Raw genomic sequence first — 23,212 nt, forward strand, 5'->3', positions numbered from 1 at the left:
TGAGTTAGGGATGGAGGGAGTAGGCATGGGTCAAGGTGACTTTGCAACAGAATCAGAATGAGAACGCTGTGGTTCAGGAATGGATGTTTGCAGACCTGGTTGGGCGGTTGAGAAAAGGCGCCAATATTTGCAGCTGCAAACTGTGAAACCACAACTTACTGGGTGTCTGCTGTTGAAGTCCACAGTGCCAGGGTGGAGCGGACCCACTTCTGTTTAGTGTGAAATGCTGCTTTTCGCCTAGTCTGATTATACTCCCCCCTGCCACACACAAACACGTTGTATTCCAAAGCCTCTCCTTTCTCTCCCCTTTCCTCTTTTGTTTAGCTACGCAAATCTTTCACTTCTACGTCAGCTGCACTTACCTCTCCAGGGACGGGTATTGAGCATCTGTCCAACTAAATCCCAGGACCTGACAGCTAACCTGTCCCCTCCACGACAGCATTAGCAGACCCAGGACAAGTTTATGGAAATGATCAGTATTTACTGAGCACCTACTTAGCATGTGCAGGGCACAGGGTAAGAAAACTCAGGCGTTCAGACTTGAGCCCTTCGTCCAGCCCTCACAAGCACGTGCCTGCCCTAGGAGGGACACCACCCCATCAAGTAGGGGAGACGACACAGAGCAGGCGGGCAGTTGACAGGAAGACATGCACCGGTAAGGGGGTCTGGAGAAACATGACTCTTTCCCTTTGGGCTACCCAACATTTTAATTCCATTTGATATTGCCAAAGTTGTCCTCTGGAGGAATAAATTTTACGTTAGAATATTTGGACTGATTCAGTATTCTGTTCACAAGCAGGCAGTTCTGTTGTATAAGTCATCTTCACTTCCTGTGCCTTCCCAAGACTTTGGGGTGTTTATCGTGTGCTACTCTCAGGTTTATCTCCCCATTTCACCCTCTGAACCAGACTCCTTGCCTCCAGCATCTGTTTTCTCGCCACATGGAGGTGACTTGAACATGGCAGACCCTCGGTCAGTTTCTGGTGGCTGGGATGGAGCTGGGACTCGGCTGCTGCCTGGAAAGCATCAAGTTTCCAGGGCCCCTTCCCCTGAAGTCAGGCAAAGATCCTCCAGCCTCGCTCAAGTTTCCCTCATAAAAATGAACTTCTGGGCCCTCCCTGGTGGCGCAGCGGGTTAAAGCACAGCACTGAGAAGCAAAAGCCACTTGCACGTGAGTTCAATCCCCGCCTGTCCCGGAGGTGACCACATGGCGCGGCAGACCTCTCCTGACCCGCCCACTGCTCCCCTCAGCAGTGTACCTCTTCGATCTGCCTGTTCTGCTCCCCACTCTGTCTCTGGTGAAGCCTCTCGCCGCCCCTGAGCCTCTGGCCTGTACCCCACTTCTGTATGTACAAATAAATAAATCTTTAAAAAAAAAAATGAACTTCTGCTTTCCCCTGGTGGCGGGCATATGTCCTTTGTCTCTGGCAGCAGGGGGCCATTAGGATGAGGAAAGCTTGGATGAGGGGCCAGAGCTGAGCTGCCCCAGCGCCAGACTGTGGTGAACCAGCACTGTTTTAACCAAAGGCCGCAGCAGCCCCGTGGAGTCTGCTCTGCAGTCTCGGCCTCATGGAGCAGGGAACAAGCCCAGAGGCCGTAAGTGGTTGTCCCGCTCAAAGGCTCAAAGGCTCAAAGGCGAGCCGTAGGGGTCCAGACTCTTGTCCTGGCCTCGGGCCCCAGTACCTGGGCCCCGCTCCAGCCACAGCACTGTAATAAAACAGGGATTCAAAAGAGGGAGAGTTTACTTTTAGGTTTTGGCTTTTCTTTGGTTGCATTTCTCCCCAAAGTGGGTTTACAGCATCGTGTTTGTTTTGGGGGGTCTAGGAGCAAACCTCCACCAATGTGTGTTTTCACACCACGGCCACCTGCAAAGCCCCAGACACTCTCCCCTCTGGCTGCCTCTGTTTTGCAGTGAGATATCAAGGGTTTGTTAACGATTTGGTTTTGCTTCTCTATAGTTTAAATCTTTTCATGAAGGTTTTGATGACCAAAATCAAAAAAACTCAGAGGGTGTGACCCGCCCTGTGTGGGTGCGTGTTGATTATGAGTGTGAGTGCAGTGGGCTGGGAGGTGACGCCCCTCCTGAGCAGTCACCCCAATCTGGCAGAGTGAGCCCTGCCCTCCGGCCGTACCCTTCCCTTCAGAGTGGGCTGGCCCAGCCTGAGAGCCCACCTCGCCCAGCTGTGAGCTCAGCCTCCCTGTACCCCCATTCCTCTCTCAGTGTTTGGGGGGAATTTTTTCATGATTGATCACATCCTCTAAGATTTCCCTCCTTGGCTGCCATCTGTCCAGAACACACCACGTGCAGACTGAAGCCTGGCTGTGGCTACCTTGGGCCAGAAGAAAAGACAGGGTAGTGGTGAGCCCCAGAACCTAGGAGGTCACAGGGGAACCCACAGCCTGGTCAGAACCTCCACACACAGCAGCCTCCACACACACAGGCTTCACCACCTGCCAGAGTGTGGGGCCTCTTTGAGTTCCATCCCATCCCCCAACTTCCTTTATGAAATGGGGAAATGTAAATCTGTGGTCCCCCAAAATGAGAGAAGCAGTGCAGGCTGTCATCTCTCGCCCTTCCTGCTGCTCCATCCCATAGCCCAGCAGCTGGGTTTTCCCCTGAGCAGTGGCTCACAGGTGTGGTTTCTCTGGCACATGTTCTCGGAAAGGTCCAGCTGGGAGATTTCCCAGTGGCTGAGCGATCCCTCCCAGCTGCCAGTCACGCTGCAGGGATCCCAGCTGGTGCTGGGTGACAAAGAGCAGGCCAGACTCTGTCCTTGGCTACTGCTCCTGTCTGTTCCCCTCCTAGACTCGGGATGGGATCCATCATCAAGGTCACATGGAGCACCAAGCCCCTGGCCCCTGAAGCCACCTCGTGACATCAGCTTTGAGAGGTCACCCTAACTGCCACCAAAGAGCCACCATTTGTCCTTGGGATCAGACACTCAATTAGCAGAAGTCTGCAGATGGACACTTGCCAAGGACACGCCCCACAGCCTCTGAGGGTGACAGGTCACCCAGAGTTGGGTTAGGCAAGGCCACACTGTTTAACACTGAGACAGCAGGCTCCTCTTCCCAAAGTCACCTGCGGGACTTGGCTCCGCGCAGATAGACTCAACGATAGCTGCTCGGTGGAAGTCAGGGTGGAGACAATGACCTGAATTCTGCCCACCCCCTTATCTGCTTCCACCAAGTTGCTGGCTTTCCACCTAATGTGGCTGAAACCCCACTGCTTTGGTTCAGCCCCTCATTGTTTGGGGTGTGGGGGGAAACTCAAGCCAGGCAAAACACCTCTTGCATTTCCCAAAGTCAAGTGGCCAATATGTAAACAGCTCCACAGAATAGAAAGCCATAACCGAGGGTAAGACCTGAGGCAGGGGAGCTGGGCCAACACCCTGACTTCCTTTTCATTGTCTCGGCTACTTTCTAGCTGCAGGTCCCCAGGGCAAGCCCCTCCGAACAGCTGGCCTAAGATCAGGACTCCACTGGGGGCCTGGGGCGCCTCTCCTACTCAGCTTCAGTATCTGGAACTTCAGAGTCTCAGCAGAACAGAATCTAGGGGTGAGTGGAGACTGGGGGATCCAGACAGAAGGGTCCCCCAGAAGCAAGTGTTCTGGGAGCTGCATTTCTCCTGCTGTGCTTATGGTGGCACACAGCTGCGATGGCTCAGAGAGGGGTCTGATTTGGCTGGGGAGTGGAGAACAAGAGGAAGGAGAGGAGAGGGCAGTTGAGGCAGAAACCACCCCCCATCTTCTCAGTCCCATGCTGTGTAGGGCATCCTGGGACAAGTCCCTCCTCGAGCTCCTCTAATGGCTTCTTCACCTTGGCCTTCCCCCAGCCCAGGCTTCCATTCTCTCTCCACCCCAGGGAGCCTCATCAACTCTGCCTGCAGGCCTATGGTGCAGCCCTCTGGAATGGCCCCACCCCAGCCCTCCTGCCCACACCCTGCTCCAGACGGCTGGGGGCCCCACCCCCACCCCCAGCTTCCCTCCCCAGCTCGGCTATCTGTCAATGACCTGCCCCCTCCTAACCCTCCTCCGAAAGCCTTGTGGCTGGCTTGTCACTTCCGGTTCAGACACCACCCTGGGCCCAGGCTCCTGTGCATTTCACCTTGCACTGGCCTCTTCCAGCATCCTGCACCCAGAGCCACCAGGCACCTCACCCAGGGCCACGTCCTGGATATGGAGGGGACCCGCCTCCACATTTTAAACTGGCAGGTCCCGCTCTCACTGCAGACAGCATGCTCTGGAGGCCCCAGCACTCTCTGCCCGATCCTGACACTTCCCAGAAACCTCCACCCTGATCACACTCACTCCAGCCCCCTCTGTCTGCACTGCTGCCAGCCGAGGTCACCCAGGGCCCTGGCACAGCCATCGCTCTGAAAGCATCTTCCTGAATCTTCAACTTTAAACAATGCTCCATGCACTGCCCACATGCCCACCTGCTCCAGTCACTTCCTGGGTCTGGATCAAAAAGCCCCGACTCCTTCAGCCAAACTCTGGGGTCCAGGTGGGGCCGACCCTGCAGCCACAGGGACTGGCCCCAAGAGGCTTCCACCTGGCCAGAGCCCATCCCAGCCCCACTACTATAGGGCACCCCAAATCTGTTAGAGGACAGGGGGAGAGAGGGGCACCCTTGAAGCCCCCAAAACCTGCCTGCTCTGTCGTCTGTCGCAATAAGACAAAACATATACCAGCCTCCTCGCATCACTGAGCATCCAGTCCCCACTGGGCTCTCCCTCTCCCTCTCGCTGTGTTTTTCCTGCATCCCAAAGTCTCAGTTTGTACCCAATTCCCTCTTTGAGTCCCTCCCATCTAAAACAAACCAAAGAGCGCAAGTAGACAAGACATTTCTGTCTCCCTTCATTCTCTGTGACATGCTGCCACCATTTCTTTTATACTCGGATGTCTGCAAAGGGGCCCAACTACAGCCCTCCCTGGTGGCACAACCAGTTTAAGCTGGCCACAGCCACTCCAGCCTGTGTTGGATCCCGCCCCGGAGGTGACCCACAGGGCACAGCAGACCTCTCCTGACCCCCCACCTCACCCCCGCTGCTCCCCTCAGCAGTGTGCTTTGTTGATCTGCCTGTTCTGCCCCCCACTCTGTCTCTGGTGAAGCCTCTCACTGCCCCTGCACCTCTGGTCTGTACCTCAGTTCTGAAAAACAAAAATCAGTATGAAAAACAAAAATCAAACCAAAGGGGCCCAACCAGGTCTTTCTGCGTTCTCATTTCCTCTCACACCCCCTCGGGGAACTGACCTGGCCCCTGCCTGGCACCCCTCCCCCTCCAACATGCAAGCTCCCTGCACACCTGACTGAGCTCTCAGCTGCCCAGACACTGCCAGCACACCTCCCCGTCCACAGCCCTGCCCCCCACTCCCCATTCCCCCTCTATACCCCTTCTCTGCACCCCCACTCCCTCTCCAGTCTTAAAATTTCCTGCTCCCTCCCTCAGGTGACCTTAACTACCTCAGGGCCTCCCCTGTGCAGGCTCCAGGCCTCCCTGGCTGTCCTCTGAGCCTCCGGCAAAGGCATCTACACTGCACATAATGTCCCCTCGGGGACCCAGGCCCCCCACACTGCAGTGTCTGGTGGTCCCCGCCTGAGCCTCCACCATCTCGTACCAGTTCACCTCCTCTGGATAGGCCAACGGGCTCCCATCCCCGCCGCTGCTTCCCGCTCTGCCCAGCCAGAATGATCTTCCCAAACAGGGAGCCCCAGTCATGTCACCCCTCTGCGCAAAGCTCTCTAAGTCTCCCTAACTCCAGAAGAAGGTCCAAGGAGCCTCGGCAGAGCCTCCCTGACAGGCTGACAGGCGCCGAGGTCCGGCCTGCCCACCCCCTCACACCATGCTCCTCCTATTGCTGGCGTGTCACATTCCAGCCCCGTGGCGGGCCACGCTCCCACGGCCTTCGCTGTCCCCGTGAAGACTCCGCAGGTGCCGACTTCTCTTCCTACCTCGTCACGCCGCTGACCGGTGGTCCTCAGGGGTCAGCTTCTAGTCTGGGGTTCGGGAAGCACTCAGTGCCCCCAGCCCCTGCTCCCTGGAGCTCTGCTCTCCCCTGGCCGGGCCTCTCCTGCTATGCACCAGCCTGTCCCCCCACTGGGCTTTGGGGGTCTTGAAGGCCGACATTGGGGCTCATCTGTGTGTTCCCAGTCCCTACGGGCCAGGATGACAAATGAAGAGACTGAGTTTTCTCAGTCTCAGAAGGCACTGGATTTCCAAAAATAAACAAAAACCTAATTCTCTGGTGTTCACAGTGGCCTCCTCCTCCTTGTCCTGTTCACCAGTCTCAGGGGACCTGGATCATTCAGCTTCACTCCAGGTACCCGGACGCTCCTTCTCAGCCTCACTCAGTTCTTCCCGCCTCAGCCCTTGGGGTGTCTGCTAGAGGCTCTCGGATGCAGGTGAGGAGAGACCTGTGCTTGCCCTCCTTTGCTGGGGTGACAGGAAGCGCTGGAAGATGGCTGATAAGGCGTGATTCAACAGGTCGACTCAAACCTGAAACCCAGACTGACTTAGCAAGAAAGGAAGTGCTGACGGGAACAGAGCAGGGCAAGCTGAGGAGACGGCTTGCAGAGGGGCTTCCAAGGAGGTGCCTGGGTAGGAGGGGCCCCAGGAGGGAGCAGGGCTGTGTGGGTGGTGTCAGGCCAGGAACCCCTGGAGCAAAGGCGGAGAGAGCCGGAGGTGCTTCCAGGGCCGCACTGAGAGACAACAGGACATGAGGGCTGTGTAGAGACAACAGGACATGAGGGCTGTGTTTGCATGGGGCAGCGTCTTTGGGCGGCGAGGGCCGCTGAGGCGTCAGCCAGCGACGGTAACGTGGGCAATATGGCAGCCTAAGGGAGGCGCTCTGGGGAGGATGCTGAGAACCGCCCAACAGGTACGCCATGACCCCAGGTGGAAAGGCCGGCATCTGGGGGCTGGGGATGGACCAATTCCAAAGCATAACTGTAACCCCCAAACAACATATCAAGGCCCTGGAGCCCCCAGCCCCCGCTGGGGTGAGAGAGAGGCCCTGCACAGGGCCTGGGTGTAGCTATTCCTGGGCAGACGAGGCCCTGCGGGCTTTGAATTCTGTGCTGCCATCTGGTGGTGCCGGTGTGGGACATCAGTCTGGTGGTTCCAGAGCCTGCCCAAACTGGGGTCAGGAAGGAAGTTGTGAGGGATCGTTCTGTTTCCTGAGGCGTGAGCCGGGGAAGGTGGTGACACTGGAGTTTTCAATCCCTTGCGCTTCTAACAGGTGACCTGTCTGCGCTATCACCACTCTAAGCCAAGTTCTCTTAGAGATTTTTCTACCCTTCCTACCGGACTTTTGCTTTTCCCTCCAGGGGCAGGAGTTTTATTTTGCTGCAATTAAGTTGTACGTGCCCAGAGTCTTCTCTCCAAAACCCTAAAGGGAGCAATGTCTTTGCACTTCCTGTTGTCTGTTCTGCCCAACACGTAGCCCAAGCCCAGAGTAGACACCTAGTGGCGGCTGTTTGTCTGCTGTTTGTCTTAAAGTAACAACGAATTAAGAATGGTTGAATGCCTGTCATGACCAGGTCCTCATCCACTTTATCTAAATGTTCTTCGTAACTATCCTGAGATGAGGAATTTTTTTTTTAACGCAAACAGGGATTGGAAACCGTCAATGATTTTCTGAGTCACTTAATAAATATTTGCTGAGGGCCCCTTACACATACCAGGTGAGGTTAAGGAGCCTGGGGGTGAAGGCCACAGGTGGTACCTAATCTCCAAGGTAACAGCCTCAGAGGTAAGAGGAATTATGCCAATGATACTGCATTGGCCAAATGATTTTTTAAAATATTTATTTATTTGTGCATACAGAACTGGGGTACAGGCCAGAGGTACAGGGGTGGCGAGAGGATTCACCAGAGACAGAGCAGGGACCAGAACAGGCAGATGGACGAAGTCCACTGCTGAGGGGAGCAGTGGGCGGGTCAGGAGAGGTCTGCCACACCATGTGGGCCACCTCCAGGGCTGGCGGGGATCAAACTCATGCGGAAGTGGCTTTAGCTTCTTAGTGCAGTGCTTTAACCCGCTGCGCCACCAGGGAGGGCCTGACCAAATGATTTTAATTGTGACTAGTATCTCATAAAAATACAGATGTTAACCATCAGTCAAAAGTTAGCTAAATTGTGTCTAGTTGACCAAAGCCTTGTGCTTCTTCCAGCTTCTTACCTACCCTGTCTCACATTCCTTCTGTTCCAGCTGCTTCTTCCTAACATTTGAATCTCTCTCCTCACTCTGTCTTCTCTTCCTAGTCATTCTTTGTTCTCGACTGTCCATGTGATTCTTTTGTCACTATCATCATTTGAATGAATGAACGAACCCCTGGACGTCTGGCATCGTGATGTGTCAGTCACTCACGGGGGGCCAGACATTGCCTTTCAAAACACGGTTCCTGCAACGTAGCTGCTCATCTTGTAGTGAGGGTAAAGGCACAGCTGTCAAGAATTAAAATACTCAGTGGACACAGAGGAGGGAGCACTGTGCTGGGGAGGAGGTTCCTGCTGTGGATGTCACCAGCATCTGGACATCTTCCAGCCATCACCGAGATCCCCTGTGCTCTGATAAATGCCCTACGGGAGCACATCCATTTATGTTGTGTCACAGGCACGGGTGTCCTTGTTAAGTTAATTTCCTGGCTTACTGAGACTTATTCCATTGCAATAATGAAAATGCATTTCTCAGGCAAGCAGTTCCAAAACGTGGCTATCTGCTGGAATCACCTGGGGATCTTTTAAAACCATGGATGCCCAGCTCTCATCCTAGACATTCTAATTTAATGGATCTGAAATGGGAGCTGGATACCAGGAATTTTAAAAGCTCCCCTAGGAGATGGTAATATGCAGCCCAGTTTGGGAAGCGTGCTTGACCATCATCCTGGACCGAGCTTGGGAGATAGCGAAGCCAGACGGAGTCTGAGAGGAGCAGGTTAGGCTTTGTAGACAGGAACTCACACTCCAAGGACCCCAGGGGATCAACTTTGCTGAGCTCTAAGTCAACCAGCAGCACGTGACATTGTGTTCACTCTTTTAACCATCAGTACCAGAGTGTGGGCCAGCAAAAATTGATGGCACACCTGTCCTATGTGATACATGAGGTACTGGTCAGGGGAAGGATGTCCTCAAGGAACTCTGCAGAGTTTTGTGGACTCCACCCCTATTCCAATGATTGGAAAACTACAACTTCCAGCAGCACTAGGGAGAGAACTGCGAGGACCCAAGGGTGGAGCTAAGCAGGCATTCTGGGACACTGGGAGATAAATAGGGTGCCATTTTCTACTGTGCTCTCTCACTGGGGAAACTACTCTTGGGTCCAAGTAACTCAGGGCTTTCAGTTAGTTTGTTACCAGAGTCAGCCCAGCCAGTAAGATATCCCAGTTAATTTGTATCCCTCTCTCTTTCCCTGGGTTGTTTCCTTTCTTTTCCCCTTTAGTAAATAAACCCATTATTGAGCCTTTTGTGTGTGTCTGCAGTACAACTGAATTTTAAGTGCATGGGTGAGGACCCACCACAGGTAGCCCAGTTCACACTGGGGTGCCCTGTAACAGCACCAGGCACTGGATGAGGACACTCTCACCCAGAGCAGCAAGGACCCTGCTCTCAAGTTCACAGACTTGGGGGAAGGGAGTCTTGCATATTTGATCTGTAAAAAACAGCTTGGGGTGAGCCCTACACACACACACACACACACACACACACTCACACACACACACACACACACACACATATGTATTTTAAGTCCCTGCATCCAAACTGAGATGCCAATTCCCAAACAGGAAATGGGCCAGCATGGAAGACAGAGTTGGAGATTTCTTCTTGGCCTTTGCAGGGCTCAGGCCCACTGGTGTTCCTGTGTGCACCCCACCCCCCACCCATCACACCCCACCAGGCCAGGTACACAGCCTGTGATTACTCAAATCCCATTCAGTCACCATCAGCACTATGGTAAGGCTTCATAGAGTCAGACACTGGGGAAGTAGCAGTGGCCTTTTAATCTCATTTCCATCATGCGCATATGGAATTCATCAAAAGGGGAAACTCAAGGTTGCCTCAGTGTATTGGAACACTTTCAGTACCCTCTTTTCCACTCCTGTGTTTGTTTCCAACTTCCTGTCTGCCTCCCTACTCACTTCCTCCCCATTCACACGTGAGCCTGTCACTCACATTTTCTATAATTAGATGATTTATTATAGATTTAATTTGGTTTCCTTCTCCCACCTTTTTTTGCCTGACTCTCATTCTTCAGACTTGGCTAACCAGCAAATATCCATCAAGCATCTACTAAGTATATTCCTTCAATTATGGAATATATAGAGAAATTCCAGCAGCTGGTCCTGATCCTGAAACCCTTATACTCTAACAGGTGAGTTGAAAAAGGGAGTTAGGGAAGATAACAGGGCATTTCTGGCTTGGTGCTGTTGTTATAAACAGGAGGTTTGGGTGGTGGGCACCTCACATTTCAAGAGAGGGAGATTTCAGCCAGGGGCAGTGGGAAGAATCTGGAGCGACAAGACTTAGTGACTGACCCTTAGCTTAACACTTTCTATGAGCCAAATATCTGAGTGGCTTCTCTCCACTGTCTCCTTTAACCCTTGACAGAGCCATGAAATAGGCATTCTTATTTTTCCCACCTTACTGATGATTAAGATGTCTGTATCCTTGCAGTATTTCTTTGTGAGGATATGAGCACATACAGACATATATTTTTCTTCCCCCTATTTCTGTATGCAATAGGTAGGCTACTGAGTATAGCTTCACCTTCTTTTTCACTTTATAATGTATCTGAGGCTTTTCCCCCCCTCTCTATTAGAATATAGAGATGTTGGATCTTTTTCATAGCAGTGTAGTATTCCACAAGTAGACCAACCCTCGTTCATTTTACAATCCCTCAGTGATGAACATTTGGACTGTGTCTGGTCTTTGTGGTAACAAGATGATTCTAAAATTAATGACTTTGTGTACATTATTTTTATATATTCAGATATCTAGAGAATATATCTTAGAAATAAAAGGCAGATATGCTCACCACTATACCACCAATGCACACAAATTCTTAGAAATAGGATTATTAGGTCAAATGCATTTGTAGTTAGAAACTATTGCCAAATTGCCCTCCATGGAGATTGCACCATTTTTAAAAAGATTTATTTATTTGTGCATGCATGCATGCAAGAGCCAGGGTGTAGGCCAGAGATGCAGGGAGGGTGAGAGGATTCACCAGAGACAGAGTGGAGAGCAGAACAGGCAGCTGTACTGAAATATGTTGTTGAGGGGTGCAGCAGCTGAGACAGGAGAAGTCTGTTGTACCATATGGGTCAGCTCGCAGGCTGGGGATCCAATTCATGCTGCAGTGGCTGAGAATAGCTTCAGAGCACTGCCCTTTAACCCCTTGTACCACCAGGGAGCCTCCCTCTTTTTCTTATGTGAATTATTTCAGCTCTTTTTTTGAAAAAGAGATTAGCAGTTATGTATTAGGAGTTATGTATATTTTTCTTGGTCATTTATTCTTTGGATTTGCCTACTATATTATTAAGCATCAAAAAAAGTGTTCTTTTTCTTTTTTGTTATTGGATTTATCATTTTAGTATTCTGGGTCATTTATAGGAAGGCACTCTTTAGTTTATAATAATAAAATTCTTCCATGATTTCTTCTACTAATATAGTTTCACTTCTTACTCTGGAATCTTTCACTTAGTTTGGAGTGGACACTGTTCACGGGTATGAGAGAGGATCTAGCTTTCTCTTTTCTCACACACCCAACCAGTAATCACTGTAGTACATTCATTAAAACATGGTACATTTTATTGTGCAAATGTTACCTTGATTGCATATAAATCCATACAGGGGCTCAGGCTATTTCTGAACTTTTTTTTAAAGATTTATTTATTTATGCATACAGAACTGGGGTACAAGCCAGAGGCACAGGGGTGGTGAGAAGCTTCACCAGAGACAGTGTGGGGAGCAGAACAGGCAGATCGACGAAGCACACTGCTGAGGGGAGCAGCCGGTGGGTCAGGAGAGGTCTGCAGCGCCATGTGGTCACCTCCGGGGCAGGGACCCACGGCAGGGACTGGGGCGGGGATCGAACCCCTGCTGAAGTGGCTTTAGTTCTCAGTGCTGTGCTTTAACCGGCTGCGCCACCAGGGAGGGTCCTGTCTGAACCTTTTACTGTAAACCATTGGTCTGTTTTTTCATGTTGCCGGGCCACGAATTATTGTAAACCATTGGTCTGTTTTTTCATGTTGCCGGGCCACGAATTATTGTAAACCAGTCTGCATTCATCTGGCACACGCACCCAAACGCCCTTGCCTGAGTGCTTCTATCCTCAGCAGCAATTTGGAAAAGAGAAGACCCAAGTCGGTCCAGCAAGACTGAGGGGGCGGTGGGGAGGCCCGCAGGGGGTCTGTCAGGAAGAGGGGTGCCTTCCTTAACCCTATGTAAGATCTGTATCTTTGTAGAATGCAGGTCAAGGGGAAGCTGTTATACACGCGGCCTCAGGTGACTGGAATGCTGCTTTGGAAGCTTGCGGAATTGATGGAGAAAATCATTTTTTAGCCCTCAAAATCGCACCTCCTCTTTTAAAAAGAAAAGAAAAGAAAAAACCTTTAAGCCTTAGGCTCGGGGGATGTGCAGGGAGCCCCCGGCTGGCACAGAACCCAAGCCACTGCACATGTACCACCCGCCTCTCCTGTGCTGCGACCCTGGCCCCTGCCCCGAGTGCCACCCTGGCCGGGGCGTCTCCACTGTCCACTCTCCCTGGTCGTGCTGCAGGGGAAGCCGCAAAGTGGTGGTTCCCGGGCTGCCTGTGCCGCAGTGGGCGGACGCTGCGCGTGTGGCGCCCTCTAGTGGCCACGGGCGGCGCATGCGTAAATCCCTCCTGCAAAGCTGATTTCCACCTTCTTCCTTCCAGGGTACCAGGGTGGGGGAGTCACTGGGGATGGGGCCAGGGTTCTTAGCCAAGACAGGAGGCTGTCATCATGTGCCGGTTATTAAATGCTTCCCATGTGCCAGATACACAGTTAAAATGGGTCTTATCATTCACCCACTCATTTATTCCCCCACTTAGTGCCAGGCATCTCCTAGGACACCCAGTGTGAGCAGAGACCCCATAAAAGCAGGACAGGAGTCATGAGGCTGCTGGGGAGGGGCGGGGGAGACTCTTCAGGGTGGGGACAGCCAGAGGCCAGGCTGGCTTCAGGAATGTGGGGGCAGAAGTAGGCTTACCTGTGGGGAGCCCCATGAGGAAGGAGAAAGTCTGGCAGCCAGCTGCTTCCTGGGGAGGAAGACTTCAACTTCGGATTACTTTCAGCAGGGAGACGCAGGATTTGCAGGTGGGGCTATCAAAGGCTGCCTCAGGGGCTTCTGGGTGAGACGCTTTGAGACTTGAAGCCTGGTTTGTGCCCCCACACCCTCACTCCCCCTCCCTCCGGCAGAAAGGACACTTCCCTCTTCGTCCTGCCAACGTTGAGCTGCCTATTGGTCATCTATTCCCATGCTAAGCACAGCCTGGCAGGGCCTGCTATCTTGGCCACTCTCTCCTAATCTTCCTAGGTGCACCCCCACCTCACCTCTCCCAAGGGAAAGTCCACCCAGAGTAATATTTCCAAACAGAAGGACAGAGGCAGCAGCAACCGTCCAGACCAGACCTGAGTGCTGGACAAAGCTAGAGATGGCTGGACATCTGGGCTCTCCAGGCTTCAGAGAAGACAGAAAAGGAGAAACATTTTGCTCGCAGGTGGACAGCCTGCTCTCCTAGGGGCAGTGGGGCTCCATTTACATGGGAATGGGGGTAGCATGCACCCCTCCCTCCGTGAGCGTGAGCGGGCAGGACCCTGCCTTCGTGGGCTGAGTCCTGAGTCATCCTGATGCCTCACCCCAGCCCCCACAGGTCCTTTTCCAGGTCAGGTCTTCCCACCTGGTCAGGATTTCTCACCTGGTCAGGACTTCCCACCTGGTCAGGACTTCCCACCTGACAGACCCTGCTCGGCACCTTCCCGACCCACGTGCCACTGCTGAGCCTCACCGCCAGGCCCCAGTCCATGCCTCAGAACAGATGAGTGGACAAGCTTACTTCGGATGAACTCTAATGAGACTTTGCCAGGTTTGTTGAAAGAACTATTTTTGGCTCTACAGATGCCACTTCTCAGTTATTTCTTGCTGAAAGAGGAGTGCAGACCCCATTGTGATACAGACATTGCCCCTGAGCAGGGACCCAGGGGAGGGACCCCCATGTCAGTGTGGCAAGGAGGGGCAGGGTGTGGGCTCAGTTAGGGCTGCAGGGCTAGAGAGGAGGCGAGGATGTCGGGCGGCCTGGCCAGCGTCTGCCCGGGGCCAGGCAGCAGGTCTCTGCGGCCTCTCTTCCCATCACCGGTAGTTACTCCCCTTCTTTTCTGTCCCTCACCCCACGACATCTCACCCCAAGACTGTCCCCATCTCTTCCCACCCACATACGTTCTCGTCCTGCGGAATCTCCTCCCCACAGCTTCACAGCCCTCTGTGACGAGGCCACCAAGTCCCAGCCTCTGGCCTCTGTCCTGAGCCTGCCAGCGTGGCCGCTTGCCCAAGTGACGTGGTGTAGGTTCCTAGTGTCGTGGCAACACCCCAAAACCCTCAAAAACCCCTCCTCATGGAGGTACCCTGTCTGCAGGGCCTTCCTGCAGGGGCTGAGTGAAGTGGGGAGAACCATGCAGACCTCCCATGCAGAAAGCAGGACTCTCACGTCAACACCCTCATTGGAGGCATCAGACATGCACCCCATAAAGCACCTCTCCAACTTCCCCCTACTTTCTGAGGCTGAGGGAAGACTGGGAAGGGCTTGGAATACCCTGTTCATGAAGGTTTTCTTTTTATGCCCCAAGTGAAGCCAATTCATTCTGCCTTGGTTTAGAGTCAGTTTGGGGGGCTCAGGTTTAAATGCTGTGCTGGAGCTGCTGAGTGGGACCCCCACTCAGGTCACCCTGCCTCCTGCATGGATTACTTTCTGTGGGGCCACTGGCAAGTCACCTAAGCTCACTAAGCTGTGGCTTTTATAGCTATAGAATGAGGATGAAAACAGCACCCGCCGTTGGTAGCTACGAGCTCATCACAGAGGCCTGAGTCATTAGACACACCTGCCCAGGTGCAGCGTGAGCTGCTGAGGACCCTCCCACCTTCTTTCCCACCTAACCCTGGTGGGGCCACATCATTTTTAGGGGAAGAACTTCTGCTTCTTTTCCTGAGAGCTCTTTAATTTTTTTTTAAAGATTTACTTATGCATACAGAACTGGGGTACAGGCCAGAGGCGCAGGGGCAGTGAGAGGATTCACCAGAGACAGAGTGGGGAGCAGAAAGGCAGATCGACGAAGTACACTGCTGAGGGGAGCAGTGGGTGGGTCAGGGGAAGTCTGCGGCGCCATGTGGGTCACCTCCAGGACTGGGGATCGAACTCCCACTGAGGCGCTTGCAGTGCTACATCCTAACCCGTTGCACCACCCGGGAGGGCCCGGGAAGTGGTTTCTAGTAATAACCAGTGACCCCTCTGTGCCACCCTGAGCCAACTGTGACCCCTCTGTGCCACCCTGAGCCAACTGTGACCTTGACCTTGACCAGATGACCTTGACCCAGGAGAGCAGGCAGGGAAGACCACCTGGCAGCTGTATTCTCACCCCATGTTGGGGTTCCAGGTGTCCTACGTCTTCAGGCCCACACCCAGGGAGGCTCCAGGCAATGAGATAAGGGAAGCCTGAGGTCTGGCAAGAGCTAGAGCTCAGAGAAGACAGGAAGCCCTTTGGGGTGCTGGGATGTGAGGACCTTTATATAACAGCTCTTCCTAGGTTCAGAGACCCTTGAGGAGCCTTGCACCACACCACCACCCAGGGGTAACTGCTTCTGTTTCTGTGGTCTCCCCTTTGGCGCCCCCTTCTTTGAACCCCTCCTTGTACTTCTCCCATGTTGCCACTAGGTGGCACTCTTGGATGAGTCTGGAAATTCGGGTAAAATTCCAGATCCCAATATTCTGGACTGGGCGTATAGACAGGTGGGGGAAACCACCCTCCTGACTGCTGATCCTCCATCTAGCCACCACTCCCCGCCCTCCCGGCCCCTTGCCCTCTGTTATCCTTCAATTTTCTTCCCTCCATTTTTCCAAGTGTATCTTGGCTCTGCAACCAGGTGCATTTTGGCAGGAAATTTGCCAAGACTTCTCCTTCATCTCCTCGTCCTCTCTCTTCCGTCTCTCCTTCTTCAGAGGCTGGCCAGAGAGGCTGTGCTGTCCAGAACCCCAGGTCTGCATTCCCTGGACAAGTCCACGCTGCCTCTCCAAAGCAGGAATCATGCCAGCCGACGCATTTGCCTTTGATTCTCTTCCGTGCAACCTTTCATTCATCTGACTTGCTCACTTGGCACATGGTGAGAGGCGGCGCTCACAGGGTGTGTGACAGTCAGGGGCCCTGCCGTGGTCTTACAGGTGCCCTCGGGCTCCTGGGCCCATCGGGTGCCTCATGGAGTCTGCCACCCTCCGGCACGGTCCTGGCGCTCCTGTCTGCCGGGCTCGGAGCTGAGGGTTGCCGTCTCCCTGGGCACAGCCCTTCCCGCAGTCGGCATCATCAGGATGCACTGTTTTGAATTTTTCAGGACTCATTTTCAGAGTGATTTGGCATCTCCAAAATTCCTTCTTTCCTTTTTATACAGTGAGATGTGATGGGGGCGTAGCTGACTTAGGATCGAAGAGGCCTGGGCTTGAGTCCCAGCTCTGTCACTTACTGGAGCCATTTGTCCTTGAGCAGTCACACAACTGATCTGTCCTCTCAGCAAAGCAGCTACAGTAGGATCGTTTGCAACACAAAAGGAGATGAAATGACAATACATCCGCTTGCCTGCACAGGGCCAGTGCTTCATCGAGGGTAAGTGGGAGAGCGCATCATAGAACAACAGCAGGTGACCTGCAGGTAACCCAGCTGCGCCACTGTACAGATGGGGAAGCTGAGGCCCAAAGAGGGGACGTGACCAACAAGGTCACAGCCTCAAGGTCACCCAGGTCAGCGCACAGCTGGCTCTGGACTGCCGGGTCAGCTGTCCATCCCTGGTCTCAGGTTTCTTCCTGTGCCTGTTCCCCATCCAGTCCCCTCTCTACTGGCCAAAGGCAGTGACCAGGAGAGGACATAGGACAGTGGCAAAGAGGCCCAGGCTAACCAGCGGGGGGTGGGGGGAGGAGGTGGACACTAAGGAGTCAGCGTGCACGAAGTAGGCTGCTTTTGTGGGTCAGGAGCTGTGGCAGAGCCTCCACCTTGGGTTGACTGGGTCATATCTGCCTCGAGTGCTTTCCTCTGGGGGCCTTCGTGGGAAGCACACTTAAACGGGAATCATTTGCAGGGAACAGTGGCAGGCCGAGGCTCAGCCTACTGGGAAGAGCCGGAGGTCTGGGGATGATGGCCTCGAGGAAGAGAAGCCAGGGCTGCTGGTCAGCTGAGGGCTGGGATGTTGGGGAGGGAGCAGAGTTGTGCTTTACAACCACAGATGGACTCAAAGGCCTGGAAGGGAGGCTGCTCCCCAGGACGATTCCAGATCAACCAGATGCAGTCAAGAAGCCAGCTCTATCCAGAACAGCCCAGCCGGGCCAATGAGTACAGGTCCCTGGGAACAGGAGCTGGAGGAGACTCAGCCAGACTCCTTAGGAGTCTTTACAGAGCTTAGAGCACTGAGGACGAGTGGACAAGAGCTGGGAGCCAGGTGATCAAGCTAGTCACGAAACACACAGAAAGGTCACGAGCGTGAATTCTGGGGCCCAAGCTCAAACCCTGGGCTGGCTGTGTGACCTTGAGCAGGTCACCTAACCTGTCTGTGAAACAGAGCAGGAACGACCCCCTCGGGGCAGCCCTCCTCCTCTGATGCACACTGTGTGTGTGTGTGTTTGCGTGCGTGTGTGTCTCACTCACGCACACACACGCGCACACGCGCGCACACACACACACACACGCACACGCACACGCACGCACACTGCCCCCTCCTGGTGGCTGGGGGAAGGCCCGTAGTCCCTCCCCTGGCCATTCTCAGCTCCTTTGTCAGAGTCCATAACAGCATCTCTGACTGGCCCAGGGGCAACTTAGTGTTTTCAGACACGAGGGTCTCGCAGAGAGGCAAGTCTAGGGGCATAAAGACAGCAGCATGGCTAAGCTGTGGGGCTCACAGAGGCCCTCTACCTGCCAGCCTGCCTGGATCTCAAACACTTGGGGCAGCTGCTCTGAGGACACTGGCAGAAGAGATGTGTCCTGGAGGACAGCGGTGGTCCCAAGAGCCCGACCTGGTGAGTTGGGCATGCTGGGCAGTGAGCCCCTGCGGAACTGGGGGTGGAGGCCAGGAAAAGGGTGCGGACAGGCTTCAAGGAGGAAATGATGAGATGGACAAGGGAAAAGGGTGACGAGAGATGGAAGGGATTGGGAGTTGTTAGAGCCGATGAGAAAGACCTGGAACCATCTGGAAGCTCATGTTCCTGAGCTTCCTCTGTGGGGGCCAGCACTGAGGTGGACACTGTGCTCACACAGTTGTGTTTGACCCTTGAGGCCATCACGGGGCATTGACCCCACGTCACAGGTGGCAACCTGAGGGTCAGAGGGGAAAGATACCCCCCTGGGGTGCACGTGGCTGCAGCAACACCAGGCTTCAACCCCAATCCAAGTCTGTCTGATTTCAGGTCTGTTGAAAGCCAGCTTGAGCCTTCGAGGTAGTTTGGTTTGACATGAGTACAGACTTCTAGGATGGGGACAGAGGCAGAGACAGTGGGAGCGGGAGATGGGGAAGAGTTTTCCCTGCCTGGCAGGAAATGCAGGTTGTGTCATGGCAATGGGGGGGGGTGGCGAGGCGGGGTGAAGAGGTAAGTGGCTGTTCAGGAGCGTCACATGGCAGCAGGGTGGGTCTGAGGGGCTGGGCTGGAGGCTGGGGCTGGTGCTGGAGGCTTACACCAGGGTACCTGGGGAGAGCAGGAACCAGAGAAAAGCCAGCGTTGCCAAGGGCAAGTTACTGGCTGGATGAGGGGGTCTGGGAGGGAAGGAAGCAGAGAGAGCTGGTTTCTGGCTTGGGCCGCTGGATGAAAGGTGGAGTCTCCCCACAAGGGCGTATGAGGGAGAAGTAGGGTGATGGGCTGCAGCTCCAGAGAGGCTTGGGCTGCACCCAGATCACCCACAGCCAGAGAGGGGAGCGGTGCCAGGAAGAAGAGCTGCTGAAGAACGTCACCCAAAACCGCATGGGTGGCGGGGGTGTGGGAGTGAGTGCAGGGCACCCTTCCTATTTTACAAGAAAAACCCTGCACAGAGAGGTCAAGCAGGAGACTTTGGGTCACACAGCAGGCAGGCTAAGACCAGACTGGCGCTCAGGCTAACACCTCCTCAAACTCTCTGCCCGGAGGCTGTGCCAGACAAGGGCTGCCGGGCAGCCCTGCAGTGGGGAGATGGGAGGGGTAGCTACCTCCAAGGGGCACAGAGCAGCGCCTTGGGCCTGATTCCACACCACACTGTGTCTCCACTCCATCTATGTGAACACTCAGTCAGCACCAGCATCGGGCCCCCCTGTTTAGAAAACGGAGCTCCTGGCAGGTGGGGCAGCCTCCCGCAGGACGCATGTCCCTGCCCCCAGCACCTCCAAGAGCTGCGGGATGGAACCCACATTCTTAAGAGCAGGAATTGAGCAGAGAGGCCTGCACCCAACTAACAGTCCATCGGCTCTGCGAATGACGTGGGGGTTTGGGGAGTCAGCCAGTCTTGAGTTGGGTCCCAGAGTCACGACTCACAGCAACCTGGCTTCTCTGAGCTCAGGTGTTCATCTGTCACAGAGAAAGCTGGGGACTCTCCCACTGGGTGGCTGCAAGGATTAAATCAAGAGACCTTTGGACAGCTGGCAGCCCTGAGTCCGGCTCCAGTTCCAGGCACCTGGACCCTGCTACCTGCGGGCAGGTGAGTTAGTGGAGGATCACTAAGGAACACTCAGCACAGGTGGGGGTCACACAAGGAAGGAGGGTGGTCACCTGTGAGTGCGCCTGAGGAGGCACGTGGGGAGTCTCCAGGACAGGTAAAAATTGGGGAGAAGAATGAAGAGCCCCTCACTCCTGCTCCTGTGGCTTGGAGGAGGCAGGTGTGGGTGGGGGCCCCTTTAGTTCTTCTTTCTAATAGTTGCAGGAGGGAAGCCCCCCCACTTGCGTGCCTGGTAGGAAATGGTCCTAGCAACAGGGAGCCAGGGGGAGCTAAGCAATAAGTACCCCACAGTTCAGGAGGACACTGTGGCAGCTGGGGGTCCCTAGGGGAGGGCAGGGGAGGCACCCCCGGAGGGACAATTACCATCCTGTCCCTCTGCCATGACCTCCAAACAGGGAAGAGGCTGAAGGGGAAGGAGAAGCCTTTGTCTGGGATCTGCCCTACCTCAGGGGAGAGGTCCAGGGCACTGCTGGTTGTGTGGTCAAAAAAGGAAAAAGGGACCCTGACACCTTTGGAAAGCCCGGGCGCAGGGGAACATTCCCCCACCCCTCTCCATCCCGCTCAGCCTGGAAGAGCAATCAAAGTAACAGTAGGCAAATTCACTGGAGAAAAGACCAAAGTGGATGGATAGACATGGACTATGGCAGGACAGGACGGAAGTGGGACGGAGCTAAGGACAGCATGGCGGCCTGGGGTGTCCCGGAGAGAGGACGCGCCTCACGTGACTTGGAGGGCTTCACTTCATGAAACAAAATGCTGTCTCTAGATGTTTGCCCTGCCTTCAGATAATTTGCTCAGATAAAAGGGTCACTTCTGGAGATGACCCTAAATCTATTCTTTTGAGGTGTTGTATTCAGTTAGGCCCAGAGGCCTCGACTGACCTGAATTCCACATGCAAGATGATACATATTGGAAAACAGTCTATTCTGGACATATTGGAAACAAACCTGTGTGGACATCTTCTGGGAGAGGTGTCCTCTAGAAGCAAGGGACCGATGACTAACCAGCTGAGTGACCCTCGCTGGCTGGCCACTCGTTATGTCCGTTTAATCCTTTCCACCCCGTGGATCCATGTTGTCGTCCCACTTGACAACGGGCAGGCTGAGTGAGTCGGCATAAGCTACTCAAATTCACACAGCCAGCGTGTGTTAGAGCTCGGAACTGGGCCCGGCGCTTTCTCACACAATCCCAGCGAAGCCCTTCAGGGTGGAAGCCAAACCCGGGTTCCCAACAACTGTTATGTGTCTTTTTTTTTTTTCTTTCCTTCTTTAGTTAATTTCTTTTTGGGTGTTACACACTTTTAGATCTGGCTTTAAAGGGGGTAGGTTGAATGACATGGCTCTGAGGTCAGTCAGGGAAAGGAACCAAAGAGGGTGATGAAACTGGGGGGCCTGCCCCTTGTACCTGCGCAGTGAGGCGTGGAGGTTAGGGTGTGGGGAGTCACGAGTCAGAGCCACCACGTGGTGACCTTGGGCACGTGGCTTTGCTGCTCTCTGCCTCAGTTTCCTTTCCCATAACATGGTACTGATGTCAAAACTGCTGTCCACAGCTGTGAAGATGAAATGTCCCTCCGGCCACAGGTGCCCAGCACAGGTCTGACACATGGGAAACACATGTCAGCAACCAGCACGATTATCAGTGCCCTATCAAGAGCTTTTCTCTGTCTGGGGCTTTTGTTTTAATAAAGGAAGCCAAAAATACATACATAGGCATCATCAAATGGACAAGGCACTTGGACTTGAGTTAAGGATCCAATCTTGTAAGAAGAAGAAATAGCCCATTTGCTATTGCTGGGCTGGAGAGACGTCTGTGAGGAAGAAAGCAGGATTGTGGAGACAGGTTAGTGCAGACTTGGCAGTCAGGAAGCCCCCCTCCAGGACAGTGAGGGGTGGGGCAGAGGCCGGGGTTGGGGTGATGGTGGTGATGGACAGAAAGAATACTGCAGTAAAGCCCAGTGTCTGGATACCTAGAGAGATGGACCAGAGTCAGAGCTGGAGGCTGGCAATGATGCCTTCAAAGGGAGGCAAAGTGGAAAAACCCAGGCACTAAACTTTACATAAACAGTCTCACACAACCACCTGTGAGGTCGGGCTCCTCAGTCTGCAGGCCAGGATGCCCAGGTCTGCAGTCCTTGATTCTTTTACCTCATAACCCGCGGGGATTTAAGTCCCAGTCTGCTGCCTGCAAAACCCCTGAGGCCATACTCTGCTTGAGACAGCGACAGCCTGGCTTCAAGGAGACCCAAACTAAACCAGCCTGCCTTCTAGTCCTGTCATCCCCAGTGCTCCCTGAGGTCACTGCACCCCCAGGCCACCACCCCTTGCAGCTCTGGGTAGACCTCAGTCTTCAACCACATCTCATAGATGACCCTGATGACATAGCAAAATCCACAGAGCTGGACCTGTGGCTTTTCAGGGGCTCAAGCTCTAAAGAGAGGGGTTCTCTTAGCCCCAGGAGGCCCAGCAGGAACCCTCCCTGGTCTGGGGCCCCTCTGCAGCCAGTGTGTGTTGTCTGCCTCAGTTTGACCTGAAGAAATCCCAGGAACAGCGATTCTGCGAGGGAGCTGGAGATGGGGGTCTGGTGCTGCCCGGGGAGGCTCCCAAGAGCACCCTGGGCTCTCAGGTCCACCATGTGGGCAGAGGACTGCCTACATTCTTCCAAAAGCAAGGGGCACATTCTCCCCCAGTGCTGATTGCTGCGCAGCCAATTTCAGAGTTCCCGGGCCAGCCGTCTTGTGGGGTCTCCGAGGGTGGGTTTGGTGAGGAGGGGTCCGACCCTGGGCGGCTGCAGCGCCCCGGCCCTGCGGCCGGCCCTGGGGGGAGGGAGTCGGGAAGGCCGGCTCTGCGGCTCTGCCTGTTCGTGCGGCTCCTCCCGGAGGGGGTGAGAGCAGTAGCGAATTTCTGCCACACTGCGCCCGCACCTGCTGCATTCCCCTGCAAAACCAGAGCGTCGCCGGTAAGAGGGAGGTGGGGAGGCCAAGCTGGCACAGCGGGCAAAAAAGGGTCTGCAGCTTCTGTCTGGCAGCGTTGCAATAATAGCAGCTCATCTCCCGCGGGCCTGCCTCCCTCGCCGGGCCGGGGATAGCTGCTATTGACCGTTTCTTCCTTGCCTACTTCATTATGTTGGCAGGCGGCTCTCAAGACCGCTCAACTTCTGGCCCCCTCCATCTTTCCAGGTCCCGGTTCCCCGGCCCGGGAGCACCCAGCTGAGTTCTGCACGACGTTCGGGTTAGTAAGTTGGGTTGTGCCAAAAAAAAAAAAAAA

The 23,212-nt window shown here is 54.2% G+C and overlaps 1 protein-coding gene across 3 annotated transcripts in view; it reads left to right on the forward strand.

Moving 5' to 3' along the window:
• Positions 1 to 16,847: 16,847 nt before the first annotated feature.
• Positions 16,848 to 23,212, forward strand: part of KCNA2 (potassium channel, voltage gated shaker related subfamily A, member 2) — a 19,754-nt gene continuing 13,389 nt past the window's right edge. The window contains exons 1-2 of one of the 3 annotated variants that reach the window (XM_012730088.1): positions 22,842 to 22,904; positions 23,125 to 23,176. The gene's annotated coding sequence lies outside the window, so the exon portion shown is untranslated. Of the gene's footprint in view, positions 16,890 to 22,841; positions 22,905 to 22,932; positions 23,177 to 23,212 lie in introns of those variants that run through there. The other 2 variants (XM_012730090.1, XM_012730087.1) reach the window with 2 other exon arrangements.

The sequence above is a fragment of the Condylura cristata genome, unplaced genomic scaffold (assembly GCF_000260355.1).
Source record: "Condylura cristata isolate star-nosed mole 26May11 unplaced genomic scaffold, ConCri1.0 scaffold00026, whole genome shotgun sequence".
NCBI classification, from domain to species: Eukaryota; Metazoa; Chordata; class Mammalia; order Eulipotyphla; family Talpidae; genus Condylura; species Condylura cristata.